We start from the raw sequence: 20,038 nt of genomic DNA on the forward strand, positions 1-20,038 counted from the left end.
GAAACGACAACAAAGTGTTACTAAAAAAATCCCAAGGGTCTTTCCTATGACTCACCCGCAGGAGCCTGATGAGGACTCCAAACAGCACCTCTGTCTCTCACACCTCAAGTCTTATTGGGTCTGCTGTGTCTAAGAGACAAAGGAGCCTGCATAGCAGCCTGGATCTGCTGTAGAGTCTTCCCTTCCATTCTGGGCCCACCCTAACCAGCAGCTGTTCCAATCATTCAGATACGGGTTATATAACACACCTGAGAAAAAATGTGTTGCCTCAAAAATCCAAACATGTACACAGGTGTTGTGCTTTTTTTTTCTTGGTTGTAGAAGGGGTCAGGCACAAGAAGTTGTCCTTTATTTTATAAGAGACACCTTGATGTACCCTATCACTACACTCCTAAAAATTCCCCTGAGATGGAAACCCCTTGAATTTTAGTTGAACATATTTCCTATCATCTGACAAATAGTCACTTTACCAGCAATTCCAGAATAGTCACCTGATCCAATCATCAGCATGTTACAGTGCAATAGACCAGTGTAGTATTTTGTGGAAGGGACAAATGGTCAATGTCCTGTGAAATAATCTGATTTACCTCTGAGGTAGAATTTAAAAAAGGCACTTTGCTGATCTTCCTAAATGAATACAAACTGCTTCAGGTGGGCTACATGGCCAGGTACAGAGAGGAAAGACAGTTGCTAGATTACCAACTGAATACAGGTCCTAGGAAATGTATTATTAATCTGCTCAAGCAAAGAAATCACATCTGGTAAGTGGTGCAATTGGAGTCCCCAGTTGACTAAGCTAATGGCAGACCATCTGACTTCTGCAAAGGCCAGAGAGAGCTGGGTGGTAAGAACTAGCACTTAAGTTTCTTTCAACATCTGCGTGGTGGTACTTAGCTCTGCAACCTCTCTGGGGGTGCAATTTTTTGTTTTGATTTTTCTCAGACAGAGGAATCCCTAATGTTTTTCCTCAACAGCTTCCACTTCACAAGCCATAAGAAGCACTGTGGGGCTCTGCCAACTGTGAGAACATTTATCTAAGTTGTGTATCCTGGGACTGAGGAAATAACCCCAGAACAGGGTCCCAATGGATCCAGTGTGAGTTGGGCCATGACTAGAACCACAATGAACATCTGACCTCTATCAGCCCCCAACTTTGACTGGAGCACAGTGGTGCTGTTTGTGACCCCCAAGTCAACACATGTTCAGAGCTGGCATCCAGCAGGCTAGGAAAGGTTGGGTCTTGGTTCTTCTTTCCTTTTCCCCAGTGTGGATTTATCCTGAAAAGAAAAATTCTCTTAGGGGAGAATGGGAGAAAGTTTAACTGTATAACTGTTTGGTAGTGCACCAGCAATCCTCAAGGCAACCTGCCTCCCTTCTATTCAAGGGGTTGTGGGTTTATAAACTTGCTCAAGATTGGAGGTTGGCTGAAGGTCATGATACAAGAAAGATATTTGTTCTCTAGAAAGAAGCCAAGTTTTTTGCTTATACAGATGAAGAAATAATTTAGTAGGCTTCTTACCTATTTCACCTCTGAGAAGACCGTGATTAATCAGCCACGGCCATTGGTTTGCTTGAGGAAGAGCATGGGATCATCTCCTTGCCCCCACCGCTCAGCACGATACGTTTGCTCATCTTACCTTTGCCCACCTACCATACTTTGAGTCACTCACACTCAGATTTTGTTTTGGGGGGAACTTGAGCTTAGCTAAGCCAATTTCACATCCATGTTGGGCCTTTCAAAGGAGGTCTGTTGCTCACAGCAACAGGTTTAATGTCACAACATTAGGTTATCCTTGACATCACAATAGAAGGAGATTTTAAACTTAAACTTAGTTTGATTTCAGAACCTCATGGAGTGGTGACTCTCTTGCTCAGTTCTGCCTCCCTAGGCTCAATACACAAGTCAAGTAATGTGGTGGCTTGAATATGGCTGCCTCTTCTGACAGTTGAAGTCTGATTACCATTATGATTTTTGGAGACACAGGACCTAGTGGGCTATGGGGCTGCAGCCCTTGAGACTACATTGCTGCTTTTCTCATGGGAATAGATTGGGTACTACAGCAGTTTGGCTCTCCCTCCTTTTTATCTTCCATGTGAACCATTTGTTCTGGTTTTCACCAGAGGCTCTAGAGAAGCAGAGTGGATGTTAGTGTTGTGCTTCTAGACTCCCCAAACTGTGAGCCAAGGTAAACTTCTTTCCTTTGTAAGTTGTCCTCAAGTCTTCTTTTATAGCAACAGGAAACAGACTAAGACATTCTTAAAGGAAACACTTCTTTGGTTTTCTTGAGTAAATAGTTTTAAATGTGTGTTCAGGTTTTCTCAGTACCTGTCTACCTGTCTACCTGTCTACCTGTCTGTCTGTTTGTTTTTCTCTCTAATTAATCTTTATCAGTGTCTGCTCAGCCTGGGTCTAAACTTCTCCTCTCATAAAGGTTTTAATTTTTTTTTTGCTTTTATTATTAGTGGGGTGTGTGCATGGTGTGTGAGTGCAGATGTGCACATGCCAGAGCACTTGTGTAAGGTCAGAGGGCAGTTTTCAGGAGTCGGTTGTGGGTCTCGGAATGGAACTCAGGTCAGCAGGTTTCCACAGCAAGCACTTTCACCTGCTGAGCCATCTGACCAGCCCCAAAGACTGTCTGTGTCAGTCTGTTTCTTGATCTGTCTGTCTCTGTTTGTCTACCCATCCATTTGCCTGTCTCTTTGTCTGTCTATGTATTTGAGTCAGGGTTCCACTATGCACCCTTGGATGGCATGGAACTCACTATGAAGGCCAGGCTGGGCTTGAACTCACTGAGATCTGCCTGCTTCAGCCTCCCAAGTGCTGGGATTAAAGGTGTACACCAACATACCTGACACTGTCTTATTTCTAAACAGAGAGGTTTGCATCCTTGAGTCACACCATCTCTATGTTAGAAGTGCATTTACAGTTCATATTTGAATCATTAAATAGCTCCAAACCAGCCTCATGGCTTCAAACTTACATGGACTTATGCTTAAAAGGAGTGTCTGTTTTAATGTGCATCTGCAGATATTCTAGAATAGTCTGAAATATTAGGTCCTACAAATATGATGCCAGCTGACCTTCTGTTGTAGGGAGCCAACAGAAGGCAGCTATCATCCTTGCAGCCATCTTGAGCTATATACCCTGAAAAGAGACTTGATTGCATTAGCCTACAACAGCTGAGCACACTCTGATAACATCTTGCTTTAGATACCCAGGACTTTCCTTGGGTGTGTGAGACTTAAAGCTGTGTGACTTAAGGGAGTGACTTAGAGATCAGATTTAGAGACAAGACCTAAGGGCAAGATTAAAGGTGTGACTTAGAGGTGTGGCTTAGAAGTGAGACAAATAAAAGGCAAGAGGCAGAGAGGAGAGTTCAGAACAATTTGGAGTATCAGAGAATCAGACACTTCAGAGAGACACTAGGAACAGAGAATCAGACAGCAGATTATTAGGCACTCGGGAATACAACTTGGAACTAGGAATTAGGTTAGAGAGTACAACTTACAGAACAACTTGGAGTTAGTTGTTAGGTATTAGGCACTTGGCACTTGGAGGAAGAACTTGGAATTAGACATTAGGCACTTAGCACTTGGAAGAAGAAACTTGGAACTTGGAGGCACTAGGGACTAGGATCTAGGGACTAGGAACTCAAGACTTGGGACTTGGACTAGGAAGAGAGACTGAAGAATAAACGGGATTGAATCACACTCTGTGTGGTCTCCATTCCTCGCTTTCGTCCTCACTCTCTCTCTTGCTGAACCCCGACCCTCGGACCTGAGCAGCTTGGGGCAGTGCGGGCTAACAAGTTAGTCCCCAAGGCTTTTTGGCAGTGCGGGTCCCAACACTGACAGAGCGGTTCTCAACATTTTTGGCGCCCAACGTGGGGCAGCTCGGGTCGCAACACTCTGTGTCACACTGCTAGGATTAAAATTGCCTAATCTTTGATATAGCTGTTTTTTATTCATATTTCAGAGATTTGTGGGTCAATAAATAAATATGTGTGTGTGTGTGTGTGTGTGTGTGTGTGTGTGTGTATACACACCAAACAAAACAGTCAACATTTCTAGGGTTACTTCTCATCACACAGTAGAAGTTGCTATTCTGGGGGGTGTATTGGCGGGTTTTGGGGGTGATTGGCAGGTTCTTGTTATTAATGGCAAAGATCACTTATGGCATGAAATCAAGCTGAGATTTGACTAAGAAGAAAATAGTTTGGATAAGGGTGCATTTAGTTGAGAGAGTAATTTCTAGCAAACATGAAGTCCTGGGTGGGATCCCCAGCACTGTATGAACCAGATGTGGAGCACATGCTTCTAATTCCAGCACTTGGGAAGTGAAGGCAGGGGGATCAAAAGTTCAAGGCTATCCTCAGCTACATAGTGAGTTAAAGGCCAGCCTGGGCTTCATAAGACTTTGTCTCAAAAAAAAAAAAAAAAAAAAAAAAGGTAAACCATCAACCTGAATCACTGCGTTACCCCCTCCCCCTCTCTGTCACCCCCTCTCCATCTTCACCTCCCCTTCCCCTGCACGCCCACCCAATTGGCTCCCACCTGCAATCCACTTCCTCTCATTTCTTACTGACTAGTTCAGTGAGCTTAGATGCCACACGAGGCTAAGGAGATGGAGCAGAAACGGAAGTAAGAATGTCACAAGCCTGCTTTGACTGGACAGTGCGGTGGCCATCAGACCAGCAGTCCCTATGACCTTCACATGACCTTCACATGCTCCCTTGGTGTTTCTCACACACCTGCTCTCTTTCCTTTCTTTAAAGCACTATGGAATGTCGAGACAAGACAACTGACTCACTTTTATCCAGCACTGACCACTGAGAAGCGGTGTGTACCTTCTTAAAGTATTTTAATTTTAATTTTAATTTTAATTTTAATTTTAATTTTAATTTTAATTTTAATGCAGCACAGCTCCCGTGTGATGAGGGGTTGGAGGCCAGGTAGAAGAGGGAAAAGGAAAACCAAGATGCTGAACTCACCCCCCTTAGGGCACTTTAAATGGCATCTGGGGCACATGCATTCCTGTGAACTGCTTCCAAGGGAACCATGTCCCATGAGTGCCACAGTGTCCACTCCTCCAATCGTGGAGACTCCAGTCTATGACTCAGATGATTTCTTCAGGAAAGCAAGACTGCTTCGGGCTTCTTTTCCTGGATGTTTATCTTCCCTTCCTAGGAGTCTCATTTGTGCCTGGAGGATAAGTTAGTCTCAGCGTTGTGGGTCCTGTATGCCTGTCGTTTTAAATGAAAAGCCAGATGGAGACTATGGTGGACCAATAGTCTAGGAACAGACAGCATTCTTCATTATTTCTACAGTTAGTTTGCTGGCAAGGACTCCTGGAGCAAACTAACGGGGAAACGGTGGTGTTCACATCATTTGTTTGTGTGTTTTTATTCTCTGAATGATCTTATTGAGGAAGTCAAGGCTATGTACAATGTAAGGAGACTCAGAAGGGAGATGGGCAGTGTTACAGATGGGCCAGTGGATTTGTTCCTGGAGCTCTGGAAGGTTCTTTGGTAAACAGAGAAAGGCAGTGGATGGTAGAAGTGGGCAAAGAAGATGATGGAATTTTGGAATTGATGGGCGGGGGTGGGGACTAGGGGTGAAAAAATTAAATAAGACGACTTAGCTTAGACTTCGGCTTAGGCAGGGGTTTCAGGTGAAATCCAGAATTCCTGTGAAGAAAGGAGCAGCGTCCTGAGGTGACTGGGGCTTCAGGAATGAGGATGGAGGTGGAGTTACATCATCTGCCCATAATAAAAAGGCTGTGTGATTCACCCTCTAAATCTATAAAAGAAAGGCATGTGTTAAAATACAGATAGCAGGAGTTGTTGTTGTTAATGACAGTCTCAAAATGACCAAATCAAAGCACTGGGCACCATCTTGTCTGGATTGACGTCTCTGAGTGGAAGGGGCCCTTGGCACTGAGGCAGAAGTTGGAATCTGACAGCAACAGTAACAACTGTAAGTTGTGACACAGCAGAGATACAGTCAGGTGGGGTGAGCATAAAAGAAGAAATGCTTCACCAACCTTGGCATGGGAAGGTGCCCAGTCTCCAGGCACTGGGGTGGAAAGCGGGCCCCTCCTTCAGGACCAGACACTGAGAGTCTAACTTTAACACAAAGGCCTGTTTGGATTGGGCAGTAGTTTGTGACCCTGGAAAAACTGTACCATGAATATTTCTTGGGAAACTGTGTCACCCTGTCTATTGGTCTGAGAGGCACCTGTTATATAAGCTACTTTATTTTCTGCCATTTAATGTGAATTATCAATTCAAAAACTTACTCCTGTGACTGTATGAAAACAGACAACAGAATCTGTTACTTAATAATACATGATACTTAAATGTTACTATGTAATCAAACTACATGTCTACATTTTGTGGTTCTCTCCTTATCTTTTGTCAACGAGAAAATCTCACTTGGTTCAAGAAAGATACATAGCTCTTACCAGCTCCCTGTAAAGTACCAGGGCTACAACAAGAGGAGACATCATAAAGGGGACCGGCCAGAACTGGAGAACTGGAGAACTGGAGAACTGGAGAACTGGAGACACATGGGCCAAGAAGAGGAAAGGCAGAAGGGAAGATGACTAAGTTTTGTCTTAGACATGTGGGAAAGCTGAAGATGGGTGAACCTAGCTGACTGCAGGAGAGGTTAGATTGGAGCTAATAATGGGGGGGGTTCTGTTTAGCAATGGTCACTGAAGCCATGAGGTCACCTGAGGGATTGGAAGTGAGAGAAGACAGGCTGACTGGCAGGATGGTAAAGACTGCCTCAGTTAAAAGGAGCAAACTTAGAAAAAGAATACTGAGGAGGGGCCTGGAGCAAGAGAGAACTCAGTTCAGTGTCATCACAGAACTGGAGGACAAGTGGCCACGGTGTCATGAGACCTTCAGGCTGGCAAGAAAAAGTAGGCTCAGCAAACTGAAGTTTCAGAATATCTTACAAGGGAACCATTTTAATTAAGTCTCTGAGACTAGAAGGCTGAGTGTGTGTGTGTGTGTGTGTGTGTGTGTGTGTGTGTGTGTGTAGGGATGACTGACTACAGAGGGGGTAATGATTTTCTTTAATGAAGTTTGATTTAAAAATTCAGTATTAAAGGGCAGAGATCCAAGATCTGAGTCACTCATATGGAGTTAGATTTAGGAAGGTTCTGTGGGGCTTTAGGGAAGGCAAAAAGTGAACTAGAAAAGGTCAGCAGGAGTCCTGTGTACATGCGCACACGCACACACACACACGCACACACACACACACACACACACACACACACGTGTGTGTGTGTGTGTGTGTGTGTGTGTGCGCACGGGAGTGGGTGCTTTTGTAATTTCAAAGCTCTTCTTACCCAGTCTCGTATTAAATTCCTCACAAGAAATTTCCAAAAGTGGGTTCCAGAATTTCCATCTCAAAGATGAGGATATGAAACTTTTGTAAGGATCCATATTCGCTGAGGAATGATACTCTGGACTCAAATAGTATGTAAAAGCAAAGAGCATTTTACTCTGCAGAAGTCCAGCATATTGGGGTCTCCCATTACCAAGATGGAGACAACCAAGTGAGCTCTCAGGCCTGACATAAAGCACATTAAGGGAATTCCGGGGTAGGTGTCTTTTATCTTAATCTGTTGGCTTTATCTCTAGGTACATTCTAGAAGCATTACTGGGGGATGGGGGGCTGGAAACTGTTGCTAGGGAAGTCTGGAAACAGAAATTTAGAGATTGTAGCCCTGGTTGTGTTAGGGCAAGCAGAGCTGCCTTCCATTTAAACATTGTATGGGCAGTTTTTAGCACATACTTTTTTATTCTGAATGGGTGAATAAGAGCCAAATAAAATGATCAGATGAATCCGTGAATGGTAATGGGTAAGAATTCCCTGGGATTAAGTAGCTTCCATGGAGAGTTAATGCAAAAGCATAGAATACGTCTTGGGGAGGTTAGTGATGAGGATGGTGGTGATTTGAACGAGAATGGCCCTCCTAGGCTCATAGATCTGGATGCTTAGTCACCAGGGAGTGGCACTATTAGGAGGTGTGGCCTTGTTTGAGGAAGTGTGTCACTGGGGGTGGGCTTTGGAGTTTTAAAAGCCCATGACAAACCCAGAGTCGTTCTCTTTTCCTGTTGTCTGCAGATCCAAATACAAAGCTTTTAGCTACCTCTCTCTTCGTGCTGCATCATGTTACCCTCACCTTGACCATGGATTAACCTCTGAAATTGTTAGCAAGCCTCAACTACATGCTTTCTTTTGTAAGAACTTGCCGTGGTCATGGTGTCTACTCACAGCAATAGAACACTGACTAAGACAGGGACTGAAGTGGGACTCAAGGAAAGAGTGTGTCTGGGTATCTGAGTGGGAGTCACTAGGGTATGGGGAGTGTAGAGTGTGGGTGTATATGTTAGGAAGGCATCCAAAAGTCTTCAAGGTGGAGCTGAAGCTTGAGGTCAGGAGGAGAACCAGGGAAGGCGTCACTCACCAGCTGGCTGCCACCTTTCTTTTCAGATCTTTGAAATCAGCTCACAGATGTTCACCAGGACTAAGACTGAATGCAATTCTAAGTCAGAACTATCTCCAAGTCCATTATCCTGGCTCTGCTATGAGATCATTCTGAACTTCTCTACCCTAACAGCCTCCAGAAACGTTTCCAGAGGATGCGACAGATGTGAAAGTGTTTGTTGTAGGGAAATGTTAGATTAAGCATTATCAAGTTTTCAGGGGAGAATGGACCTTTGATAATTAGTCAGAAACAGAACAGGATTTTGAATGTTAGCCTAGCAAGAGTTCGTAGTTTAATTGGGGTGGGGGCAAGAAAAAGCAAAGAAATGTCACTGTTATTGTAAAGCACGAGTATACACTTTTGCATCCTGACTGACAGGTATCTGTTATGTTTTATTTTGTAAAGGCAGATCAATATTCACAAAATTGTCCCTAACTTTAATATATACTTCTGTTTTTCCCATTAGATTAGCTTAGTGGTTAAGAACACTTGGTACTTCTCTAGAGGACTGGAGTTTGATTCCCAGAACCTATGTCAGGTGATTTACAATCACCTGTAATTTCAGCTCCATGGGATCTGCTACCAGCTTCTGGCTTCTGCAAGCACAAACACAAACCATACTCTTTTGTGACAAAAATTTTCTCCTGGGGAAGATAAAACACATCTATTCATACCAGATAGGGAATCCACAAAAAACCACAAAGTACAGATACTACCAATGTCCAACGGGGTGAACCAATGAGTTTTACTGGGGTTACTTACTGGAGTATGGATGAGGGGTTACTTACAGGAGCAGAAATGACTCAAAGACAGCTGCTTCAGCACAGCCCACCCCAGCATGAGTGACAGCTCACAAAAGCTGGGAACCTGGAACACACTTCACAGAGCACAGGCAGCTCATGGACTGGAGTGTCCTTCCCAGGAGACTCAGCCTAATCCTCTTCCAGGCAGCTGGTCTGGTCTCAGAGTCTTCTTTGCAGCTCTTCTTGTATAAGAATCTTCTTACAGCTTAACTTAGTCTGAGAGGAATTCTCAGCTTCCATTGCTTACTTTGGCAAGGAGGGGCCTAGTGGGTCTGATCTGGTCAGTTTCAGGGACTTCCTGAGAGTATTTTGAGTTGCTTACTTTCTTGTTTAAAGAGCTTCCCTGCAGAATGAAATGTTTCAACCTCAGAGGAGACTGTTACACATATGCAGACACATGCACACACATAAATTTTTTTAAAAAATCTTTAAAAAATAATAAAAGAATATAAAAATCTTAACATCATAGGAATTCACTTATACATCCAAGTGGGTGCTTGTTGGGAGCCAACTTTTAGCAGAAAGTGGCTATCAACTTTGCAGCCATCTCAACCCATATACCCTGACAAGAGACTTGTTTTTCAACAGCCTACAACAGCTGAAGCACACTCTGATAAACATCTTGTTTATCCCACATATCTTGTTTTGCTGTTTATTGACCCCAGCTGTATGGTGCACGTGGTAAAGTGTCTTCAGCTGTGTTCCCCTGCTTGTGCTTATAAATACCCAGGATTTCCTTGCAATTGAGGAGACAATAAGAGAGAGACAGTGAACGAGAAACGAGACTTGACTACACACCCTGTCTTGTCTCCATTCTTCGAGTCTCTTCCCCTTCTTCCCCCACTCTCTCTCTTGCTAGACCCTGACCCTCGGACCGGAGCAGCAGAGCAGTCCAGGGCAGGTGCTGAAAATTTCATGCTAAAGATGTTAGATTTCATCTCCATATCAAATAGATTTATACCGCACAAAGAGGTATTTATGTGGTGTGCAATATCTGGTCTTCTTTGTGTGTCCTATAGATAAACATTTACAACAGACTAAGGAAGACCTATTGGATTTAAGTAAGAAGAAATTTTAATTTATACCAGCTTTCTCCATAATACAACCATTCATATTCTAGAAAGACAGGCATCAACTATAGACTCATTCAGTCTTTTTTAAAATGTGTCTTTGTGTGTGTTCATTTATGTTCTTAGGTACATGTATGTAGAGGGAACGTGCATGTGTGCACACACATAGAGGCTGGAGAACAACTTCCAGTGTCATCCTTAAGAACACTATTCACTTCCTTTGAGACGGGGTCTCCCACTGGCCTGGAGTTCACCAGTCAGGTTAGACTTGAGCCCTAAGGATCCCTTGTCTCTGCCTCCCCAGTGCAGAGGTTACAAGCGTACGCCACCAGACCTGGATTTTTATGTATGTGGGGGAATCTAGCAAGGCAAGTACTTTACCAGTTGAGACACCCCTATTCCATCTTCTTGATTACATTCTTTAGTTATGCTAAAGTATGCAGGCGTATTTTTATAGTGGAATTTATCAAGTTCCTTTTGTACTGTAGTTCTTTGTCTAAAGTGCTGAGTTCTGTCCTGAGTTTTCATATATTTGGGTTCTAGTAACAACTCCCATCTGCCCATGGAAGCAGGGTGGTCTAGTGAACAGTTAAATGGGATGGGATCTGAGGTTTGATCTGAGTTCAGATCCTATTTCTGCCCCAGACTATTTTGTGAGTATAGGCAAACCACACTTTATCTATGGAGATAAGAGTACTTATTTTACAGAGTTATTGAAAGAACAAATGATTTATAAAGAATATAATAGAAAAATGTAGTCCATAATAAGCATTCAACAAATGTAAACAAGAGATCTGGGTCTCCCTTAATGACCTTGTAGTAGAGCTATCCTGGGTGGTTTCAACTCTTTTAGGAATTATCTCTTTACTGATAGGTTGTGTAAGTCACGTGTTGTGAAATTCACCCGTTAGCATAGTCACAAATTCTCTAACAATCATCAGTATCTAATTTTAAAATAAATTCCCTTTCTGCCAAAGATACTCAACCGCTAACCCAGTGGCAAAGCCTGCTCTGATTCACATTCCTAACCAAATGAAACCAGGCTCCATCCAGTTTACCGCATGGAATCAAAGCTTGCTGCTGTCCACCTTTTTCCTGTCATCCTAGTGGGTGAGAAGGGTTGTCACCCCAGGGCTTTGATTTGAATTTCTTTAATAACTAAAGATTACACATTTTTTGTTTTTTGTTTTGTTTTGCCATTTCTATATCTAGTCTAGTGAAATGTCTAGTTAACCTTCTGTGCATTTTTTGAAATGTGACTCTTTCATCCCACTGATTCCCAGCATATATATTTAAAAGTGGTTTTATTTTGTTTCTTTTGTTTGTTTGTTTGCAATAGGATCTCATTGGCCTGATTGGCCTTGAAACCTATGTGTTTACCTTGAGAATCTTTTAAAACGAAACCAAAAAACAACAACAACAACAACAACAAAACAACCAGTTCCATAATTTTGAGCCAAATTTGAAGCAAGCTTTAATTAAACACTGGCCAGGATGATGGTCTCTAGCCAGATCCATTCTGGCATCAGGAAATGGACACAAGTCACATTTTGCAGAGTCTTAAAAAGGCAAAACCACAAGACCACCATATTCTCCACCAGGTCCGACCGATCAGAGCAAATGTTAGCTCCATCGCTGTTACTGCTGACCAGGGTAAGGGCTTCCCTTATCTATTTAAATGCTGCTAAACACCTGACAAGCCAGGTTAGACATGCCTCGTGGAGGCTGCCTGCACGACAGAGGACTTCAACAGCATCTCTGAACCTTACAACCGTCTGCCAGTAACACTCTCACTACCATGCTCCACTAAAACAACCAACAATGTCTCTACTCACCCCCAGCTGAGAACCACTAACCTACATAAACCGGTATTTTCCCAAGATCTTCATGGAGTGAGGCACAGGCATGTGTGAAGCATGCTGTCATTGTCGTTGGGCACTTACCTGTGTCTACTCCACCTTGGTGAGCTAAAGTCCTCAGATGTGTGCAAAGTGTGAGAAACCAGTTCTCGAACCTCTGAAGAGTGGGGCGGAGTGGTGGTGGTGGTAGTAAAACAAAGTTCGAAAAACACCTTTTCACTTCATGCTTCTCTTTACTATTTGAACTTGCACTGTTTGTATGTGTTCATTATGCACGTGCGATAGTTTCGAAAGCCTAGGAAGCAGTTAACTTTGTTTAACCCACATGGTTCCATCACCTTCTGAAGAAGGTGCTATGGGAAACACTCTGGTCACTCTGTCTGAGCCACTTTTGATGACTCAATGATTTTATTGGAGTCTGAGACAGCTCTAGAGAATTTCAGGATAGCCCACCTAAATAACTTCAGCGGAACCAATGTTCATGTGCACCAAAAGGTCAAAAGTTTATTAATCTTAACTCTTCTTCCCCAAGTTCTGCTGCTGAAAATAAAGTCGCTTTTTTCAAACACTGCTAACTGTCTTAATCTTCCCCCTTCCCGTTTCCTATAAGCCTGGATTCCGAGTATTTTTGTGATGTCCCAGCACTTGCCTGCACCCCTGCCTACTACTCCATTCAATGGAAGACAGAGATTGATTGTTTTTACTATAATAACCATTTGCAAGAATCATTAGTGCTACCCTAATATAAGTGCTGTGCCCACAATTGTTAAAGGCACAAATAACTTAGTGCCACCTTGTAAAGAAGATGATCATGGGCCCAGTGTGGCACAAGCCTTTTATCTTGGGAGGCAGAGGCAAGTGGATCTCTGAGAGTTCAAGCCCAGCCTGGTGTGCATACATCTATGTCTCATGGTCTCACAAAAACTAAACAAGCAACAAGAGACAATGAGAATGTCTCTGTCGAACAGCTGAGAAAGCTGAACCACAGATAACTGATTTTCAGGGGTAGGCCTGTGCTTTTCTCTGCCACGTGTTGATTCTTTTTCAGGTTTTCTGTTTTTTGACTGGCCATTTTTTTTTTTTTTTTTTTTTCTTTTCAAGATAGGGTTTCTCTTGTGTAGCCCTGGCTGTCCTGGAACTCACTCTGTAGACCAGGCTGGCCTCGAACTCAGAAATCCGCCTGCCTCTGCCTCCCAAGTGCTGGGATTAAAGGCATGTGCCACCACCGCCCGGATTGGCCATTTTTTTAATGCTATTTTAAATACCCAAAGGGACATCTAACTCCCTGTGTCCGAAGTGATCAGTGGTTGATAACAAGTGCTGTGGGCATGGTGCTAACAAAGCTTTGTTGTAGAGCTTTTCATCTGATCTCTACTACATTTTAGAACAGATTTGCCAGAAAGCTCTGCCTGGTTGCAGCCTGCTATTTTAATCTCAGCTGAAGAGATACAACTGCTGAAATGATTAAATTAAAATGTGATTCTGTCTTGAGAAAGTTGCATGTCTAAAGGAATAAAGCGTACAATTTCTCATGTACGGCTTCTCAATATTCCAGTCGTTTGGAGGCATTAGGGGGTCTTTGTTCCTAGGAATGAGAAGGACTTATTCATTTCTGCATTAACTCATCTCAGCTGCATATTCTCTGCCCACCCCCAAATTTGTGTAAGTTTTTAAGAGCCTGAGATACAAGTGCCTTTTGTTGGAGAACGGAAGACGCCGCTGAGTGAGCCTAGCGTTTCTTGTTTCCTCATCTAGTTATCTCAGGGCACAGCCCACTGGGCACTTCTTCAAAGCCTTGGGCAGCAAATGAGACTTCCCAGCTATTGGGCTGGTGGCATTTCTTGCTTTTAAGATCCTTGAAGTAACCAGTTAAGAAGTGGTAGTAGCTAATTCAATTGTTTTTTTTTTTTATTGTGCTTGTTTTGAATTTGCTGTATCAGGTCATTCCCTTAGCAGTTTTCAGGTATTCTAGTCATCCCCCACCCCCACATCCAGCCCCCAGCCCCCCCAGCAGCCCCCCAAACTCCACCCCTGCTTAAAGATTGCATAAGCCACTGGTTTCCAAAGCATCCAAGAGAAGAGTGGAGGTCAGGATGACAGCTCAGCTGGGAAAGTCCGGAAAGCCAGAAAAGAAGCTTCCAGCCAGCCTGAGCTCACAATCCCCAAGCCCTTGTGATGGAAGGAGAAAACTTACTACATGAAGGCATTCTTGGACATCGACACGCATGTGCTGTTGCCCCTAAACAAATGACTCTTTTTGTTTGTTTGTTTGTTTGTTTTGTTTCAAGTACTTGTGGGGGAAGCTAGTTCCAAACATTGTCTTGCAATGAAGGAACTTCACATTCGTGTAGTACATTTGGAAGTTTGTTGTGTTTTATAAAAAGGTAAGGAGGGAAGGAAAATGTTTGGTGGATGTCTAGTCAGGTGTGGGGGAGGGGGTGCCTCTGCAGGCTCCTGCTGAGGCATCCCTTCTCCCTGAGGGACCAGGGTAATATAGAATAAAGTTTATTCAGGGCATGGAGAGGGGAGGGGAGTTGAGGGAGTAGAGACAGAGAAAAGCAGAGAGAAAAAGAGAGAAAGAGAAGAGAGAGAAGAGGCGTAGAGGGGAGAGGAATGGGGAGAGGAGGAGCAGGAGCAAGAAAGCAAGAGAGGGAGGGAGGGAGGGAGGGAGGGAGGGAGGGAGGGAGGAGGGAGGGAGGGAGGGAGGAGGGAGGGAGGGAGGAGGGAGGGAGGGAGGGAGGGAGGAGGGAGGGAGGGGGAGGGAGGGAGGGAGAGAGAGAGAGGGAGGGAGGGGGGGAGGGAGGGAGAGAGAGAGAGAGAGAGAGAGAGGGAGGGAGGGAGGGAGGGAGGGAGGGGAGAGAGAGAGAGAGAGAGAGAGAGAGAGAGAGAGAGAGAGAGAGAGAGAGAGGAGGCAAGCAGCCCCTTTTATAGTGAGTCAGGAACACCTGGCTGTTGCCATGTAACTGCCGGGCAGAGCCTAGACTAAATGCTCACAGAGTTCTGTATCAACTCTTGGATGGTTAGTGTTAGCATGGGACAGCAAAAGCTCTGGGAGGTCAGGGTAGAGAAACATTTAATGTGTTTAGTCTAGGTTTTGTTTTTGTTTTGATTTAGAACCAAAGAGCAGCAATCCACCAACACCCGTTTCATTTCTTTTTACTTTAATAGAAATGATACCCTCAGAACAAGCCCAGAGGTATGTTTTCTGAGTAACTCTAAATCCAGTCAAGCAATTTAACAGTGAAGATTAATATCATGGTCGTCTTCCTCCTCCTTTTCCTTTACCCCCTCCTCTTTCCCTCCCTCCTCTCTCCCCTCCCCAACTCTCCTCTTTCCTCTCTTTCCCTCCTGATAGGGAGGTGATAAGCCCTCCTGGGCTCTCAGCAGTTCTCCAACACACAATTCCAACTTCCTCACTGCAGGACCATACCCTACATTCAGCCTCTAGGCTTAACTGGTTCTGTGGATCTATAGCTTGGATCCAAGATTCCCACTTGCTCTTCTACCTACAGCATAGGGCTTTTGTTTGTTTTGCTGTTGTGTTTTGTGCTGAAACAAGCTAGGCAGGTCCTTTACCATTGAGCTACATCACAGCCACCTCTTAGCTCAGAAGACTTACCAGAGCCAGGGCACCAGTGCTGACATGTCTTCTCAATTACAGCTCACTTTGTTCAGCTGTGTTGTGCTGGTTAGTTTGTGTGAACTTGACACAAGCTAGAGTCACCCAGAAAGAGATCCTTCAATTGAGGAACTGTGTCCAGATTGGCCTGTGGCTATGTCTGTGGGTCATTTCCTTAACTAATGGTTGTTGTGGAGGGTCGAGCCCACTGTGGGCATTTCTATCCCTGGGTTGGTGGCCCTGGGTTCTCTAAGAAACCAGGCTGAGCAAGCCATGGAGAGCAAGCCAGTAAGCAGCATCCTCCATGGCCTGTGCATCAGCTCCTGCCTCCAGGTTCCTGCCTGACTTCCATCAGTGATGTACTGTTACCTGGAAGTGTGAGATGAAATAAACCATGTCCTCCTTGAGTGTACTCAGGACACAGGCTTGCACTCACCCACTGCATTTCCTGAAGCTCTGCACAGTGACCCTGAATGCTCCCCTGACCTCTCTGCTTGAAACTCCAAACTCCCCAGAACATTTGTGCTTGACTAACCCAAGCAAGTTTCTGACCTGAGGCTGTACTTGCCAATTGGATGAAGACAGGAAAGAGGCAGGGCTTGGTTGGGTATGTGCAAGGAAGAGTCTTATTTTCTCACAGAGGGGCTCACAATCTGTTTGTTTGGTTTTGGTCAGATAGGAACAATCTTAGACTTTTCCATCTATGTGACCTTTTATTATTTTTTAAAAGATCTTATTTTGTTTATATTTGTGTGTGTGTGTGTGTGTGTGTGTGTGCGCACACACATGTATGGGCCTAGCATGTATGTATGTATTTGCCCTAAGAGGTGAAAAGGTATCCAATCTCTTGGACTTGAGTTACAAGCAGCAGTGAGCTGTCCACATGGGTGCTGGAGACAGAGCTCAGGTCTTCTGGAAGAGCAGCGAGTGCTCTTAACTGCTGATCTGTCTGCTCAGGCCCAGTTCACGTGATCTTTACTGCAAGCACTGTTGCTTCTTGGGGAAGCAGCTGTCAGTGGCATGCAAATGAATGAGCCTGGCTTTGGTACAATTAAATTTGATTTATGGGCTGGACATAGTGGAGCATGCTTTTAATCCCAGCACTTGGGAGTCAGAGATAGATAGATCTCTGTGGGTTCAAGGCCAGCCTGTTCTACATAATGAATTCCAGGACAGCCAGAGATACATAGTGACTCCCTGTCTCAAAACAAAACAAAACAAAACACAACAAAAGTCATCTGAGTAATTGAAGAGTCACTCTCCAGGTGGAGGAGCAGGAGTGTTGGGCCCATTTTGGCCCTGGTTTGGGCCTTGAGGACAAACCTGAGCCTGGCTCGAGTTTTGAGACCTATTTCAGTCACTTCTGTACTGGGGTGACTCAGCAAGACCCCTTTGGCCCTGCCTCTGTCCGGCTGTTGCTGATGTAAAGCTTTGCCATTGGCCCTGTCAGTCACCCCATACCCTCTGTCACCCTTCCCCGCCTCCTACGTTATCTCACCCCACCAAAAATCCCCCTCCCTATGCTCTGAGTTTAATAAATGAGAGGCTCATGTAATAAAGTTCAGTTCCTGCTTTGACAGGACTCCCGGCCCGTGTGTTTCTTTCGGGCCATCGATACTCATCATCCCGCTCAGCCCTGGAGACCCAGTGGGACCGGGGACCACTCTCCTCTCCCCTGGACCTGCTGGTAAGGAGCCAACAGACTGATACCCCATGTGAGGAACGATTTTGGGCCTAACACGATTTCTAATCTCCATTCCACTCTCTTTTCTTTCATACAGAACTTCTCCCCCCTCCTCCTGACAGAAGAACACCAATGGGCCAATTGGCCTGCGGGTGAGTGTGCTCTCATAAGTTATGGGACAGTCCACGTCTAACCTTTGTATCCTTCTCCTGATCCTCGAACGAATCCATTTCATGCTCCTCCTCCTCCTGTGCCCTCTGCTCTGCCTCTTTATTCTGGCGGAGGCCCTAACTCAAGAGAAACCACTCACCTCTACCCTGTTAACTTTAACCCTGGGGGCTGAACATTGTAGTTCTGAAGAGTTGCTTTCCACACCGATGGAAAAGAAGAAAAAGGCCAAGGAGCATCCTTCTGCTGCAGAGGCATCCAAACCAATAGCGAAACCAAAAATAGTCCTTGTGGGCCATCGCCCAAGGAACCTCTCTATCCCTCTTTGGACCCCCTTGACAATGTTCCTTGGCCAGCTTCCAAGCAGGCGATAAAACTGGCCTCCCCAGACCCTTCATCCAACCCCTCTCAGAGTCCCTCTGTGCCTTACAATAGGGAGGGGCTTGGCACCCAGTACACCACCAGCCTTTACCCAGTGATTGTCAACCCTGGTGGTAATCAGCCAGCCGCCTGGTACCCTTGGGAACCCCAAGATCTTAAAGAACTCAAGAAGGCAGTGGCTGAGGATGGGCCAAACTCCCCCTGGGCTGAGATGATCCTTGAGGGCCTGGTGCATCGTACATGCATCGTCTGAGACTGGAAGGACTGGGCTAAGGCTATCCTCTCAGGGCCGGCCTACCTTAAGTGGACCGCCTACTTTCTGGAAGAGTCTTGAGTTCACGGGAGTGGAACCAAAGTGCTCAGCCCCCAATCCCCCTCACTGCTGGCATGCTTGCTGGCACAGCCGATCAGTACTCTACCAGCATCCAACAATCGGCCATTCCCTACACCCTGAAGATAGTGAGACGCTTGCCTTTTCTATCCCTTCTGTTAATTTTGGCAGGGGGCTAATTCTAGGTTCGAGTGGCTGTTTCTACCCCAAGGCATGGCCAATAGCCCCCCCCCCCCGCCATGTGTCAATATTAAATGCTTAATATTTTTCTGTCCTTTTTAGGTGATTCCAATATTTTGTTTTACATTTGTATGGATGGTATTACTTTGCATGCCCCTAGCTTTTCAGGCCTCCAGGAGCTTACGGAAAAGGTTCAAAGGGTGCCGCTGTTTAAGATTCTGGGCTCCATGTTGTCCTTAGATGCTGTGTCCCTTGTTAAGCCTCAACCTCAAATTCAAGATTCCTATACACACACACACACACACACACACACAGTTACAAAAGCTTTTGGGAGAAATTAATTGATGAGGTCTTGGATCTCCATTGCCACAGAAAATCTAACACAATTATTTGACCTCCTTAAGGGAAATGACTTCTCTACCCCTATAGTGCTGACATCTGACCATATCCAGCTGTTAAATAAGATTTGACAGACTATTGATTTGGCCACCCTTAAACAATATGATCCCAACCTACCCCTTATTTTATATATTTTCCCCTCAAGAAATTTTGTGCACTGTGCTACTTGGTCAAGAGGGTAAACCCGTCCATTGGATCCACCTTTCAGTGGGAAGGGCCCCTCGAGTTTACTCTGTGGCTAACCAGCTAGCCGAATACGTTGTTAAGGGGAGAAATCTTTCCATTAGGTTCTTTGGAAAAAGCCTTCTGCCCTCGTTACCCCATTTAAGAACATAGATTTCCTTTGGTTACAGAGAAAGGATAGCTGGGTTGTTCTGGCCCTGTCTGTCACCTCATACCCTTCCCCACCCCATACATCCTCTCGCCCCACCAAAACTCCTCCTTCCTATGCTCTGAGTTTATATAAGCAAGAGGCTGATACATTAAAGCTGAGTTCCTGCTTCAACAAGACTCCTGGCCTGTGTTTCTTTTGGGCCATTGACACTTGCCATTCTGCTCAGCCCCAGAGAGAGAGAGACCCAGCGGGACAGGGACTACTCTCCTCTTGCCTGGACCTGCCAGCAAGGAACCAAAACAGACACACACAATGAAATTAAAACTATCAAAAGTAACAGAGGCCAGAGCAGTTTCTGAGGCAATGAGTTAGAATGAGCTAACATATTGCATAGATGAGCAGGAAAGAGGAGTTATTAATACTGTGCATGCTGGACAACTAGGGAAAAGCATCTTGGAGGTAGGAGTTTCAGAGAATGCAGGAGCCAGTGGAGAAGGGAGCAGCTGGGAACATTGTATCAGCCATAAGCAAACAAAACTAAAGAGGTCTAGCAAGATGCTCATCAGGGAAACTAAGGGGAAAGGACCCACCTATTGTGTACCATTCCCCAGGCTGGGAGCCTGCCCACTGTGGGCAATACCATTCCCTCGGCTGGTATTCTGCCCAGTGTGGGTGGCGCCATTCCCTAGCTTTGGAGCCAGGACTGA

At 44.9% G+C, this 20,038-nt stretch overlaps 1 long non-coding RNA gene across 1 annotated transcript; it reads left to right on the forward strand.

Moving 5' to 3' along the window:
- The first annotated feature begins 15,155 nt into the window (after nt 1-15,155).
- Nucleotides 15,156-18,626, forward strand: LOC143434199 (uncharacterized). Its single transcript, XR_013103538.1, has 3 exons — nt 15,156-15,431; nt 17,435-17,541; nt 17,636-18,626. It is a non-coding gene; the product is annotated as an uncharacterized LOC143434199 (long non-coding RNA).
- The last annotated feature ends 1,412 nt before the right edge of the window (nt 18,627-20,038 follow it).

Source organism: Arvicanthis niloticus, chromosome 13, assembly GCF_011762505.2.
Source record: "Arvicanthis niloticus isolate mArvNil1 chromosome 13, mArvNil1.pat.X, whole genome shotgun sequence".
In the NCBI taxonomy this organism is placed as follows: domain Eukaryota; kingdom Metazoa; phylum Chordata; class Mammalia; order Rodentia; family Muridae; genus Arvicanthis; species Arvicanthis niloticus.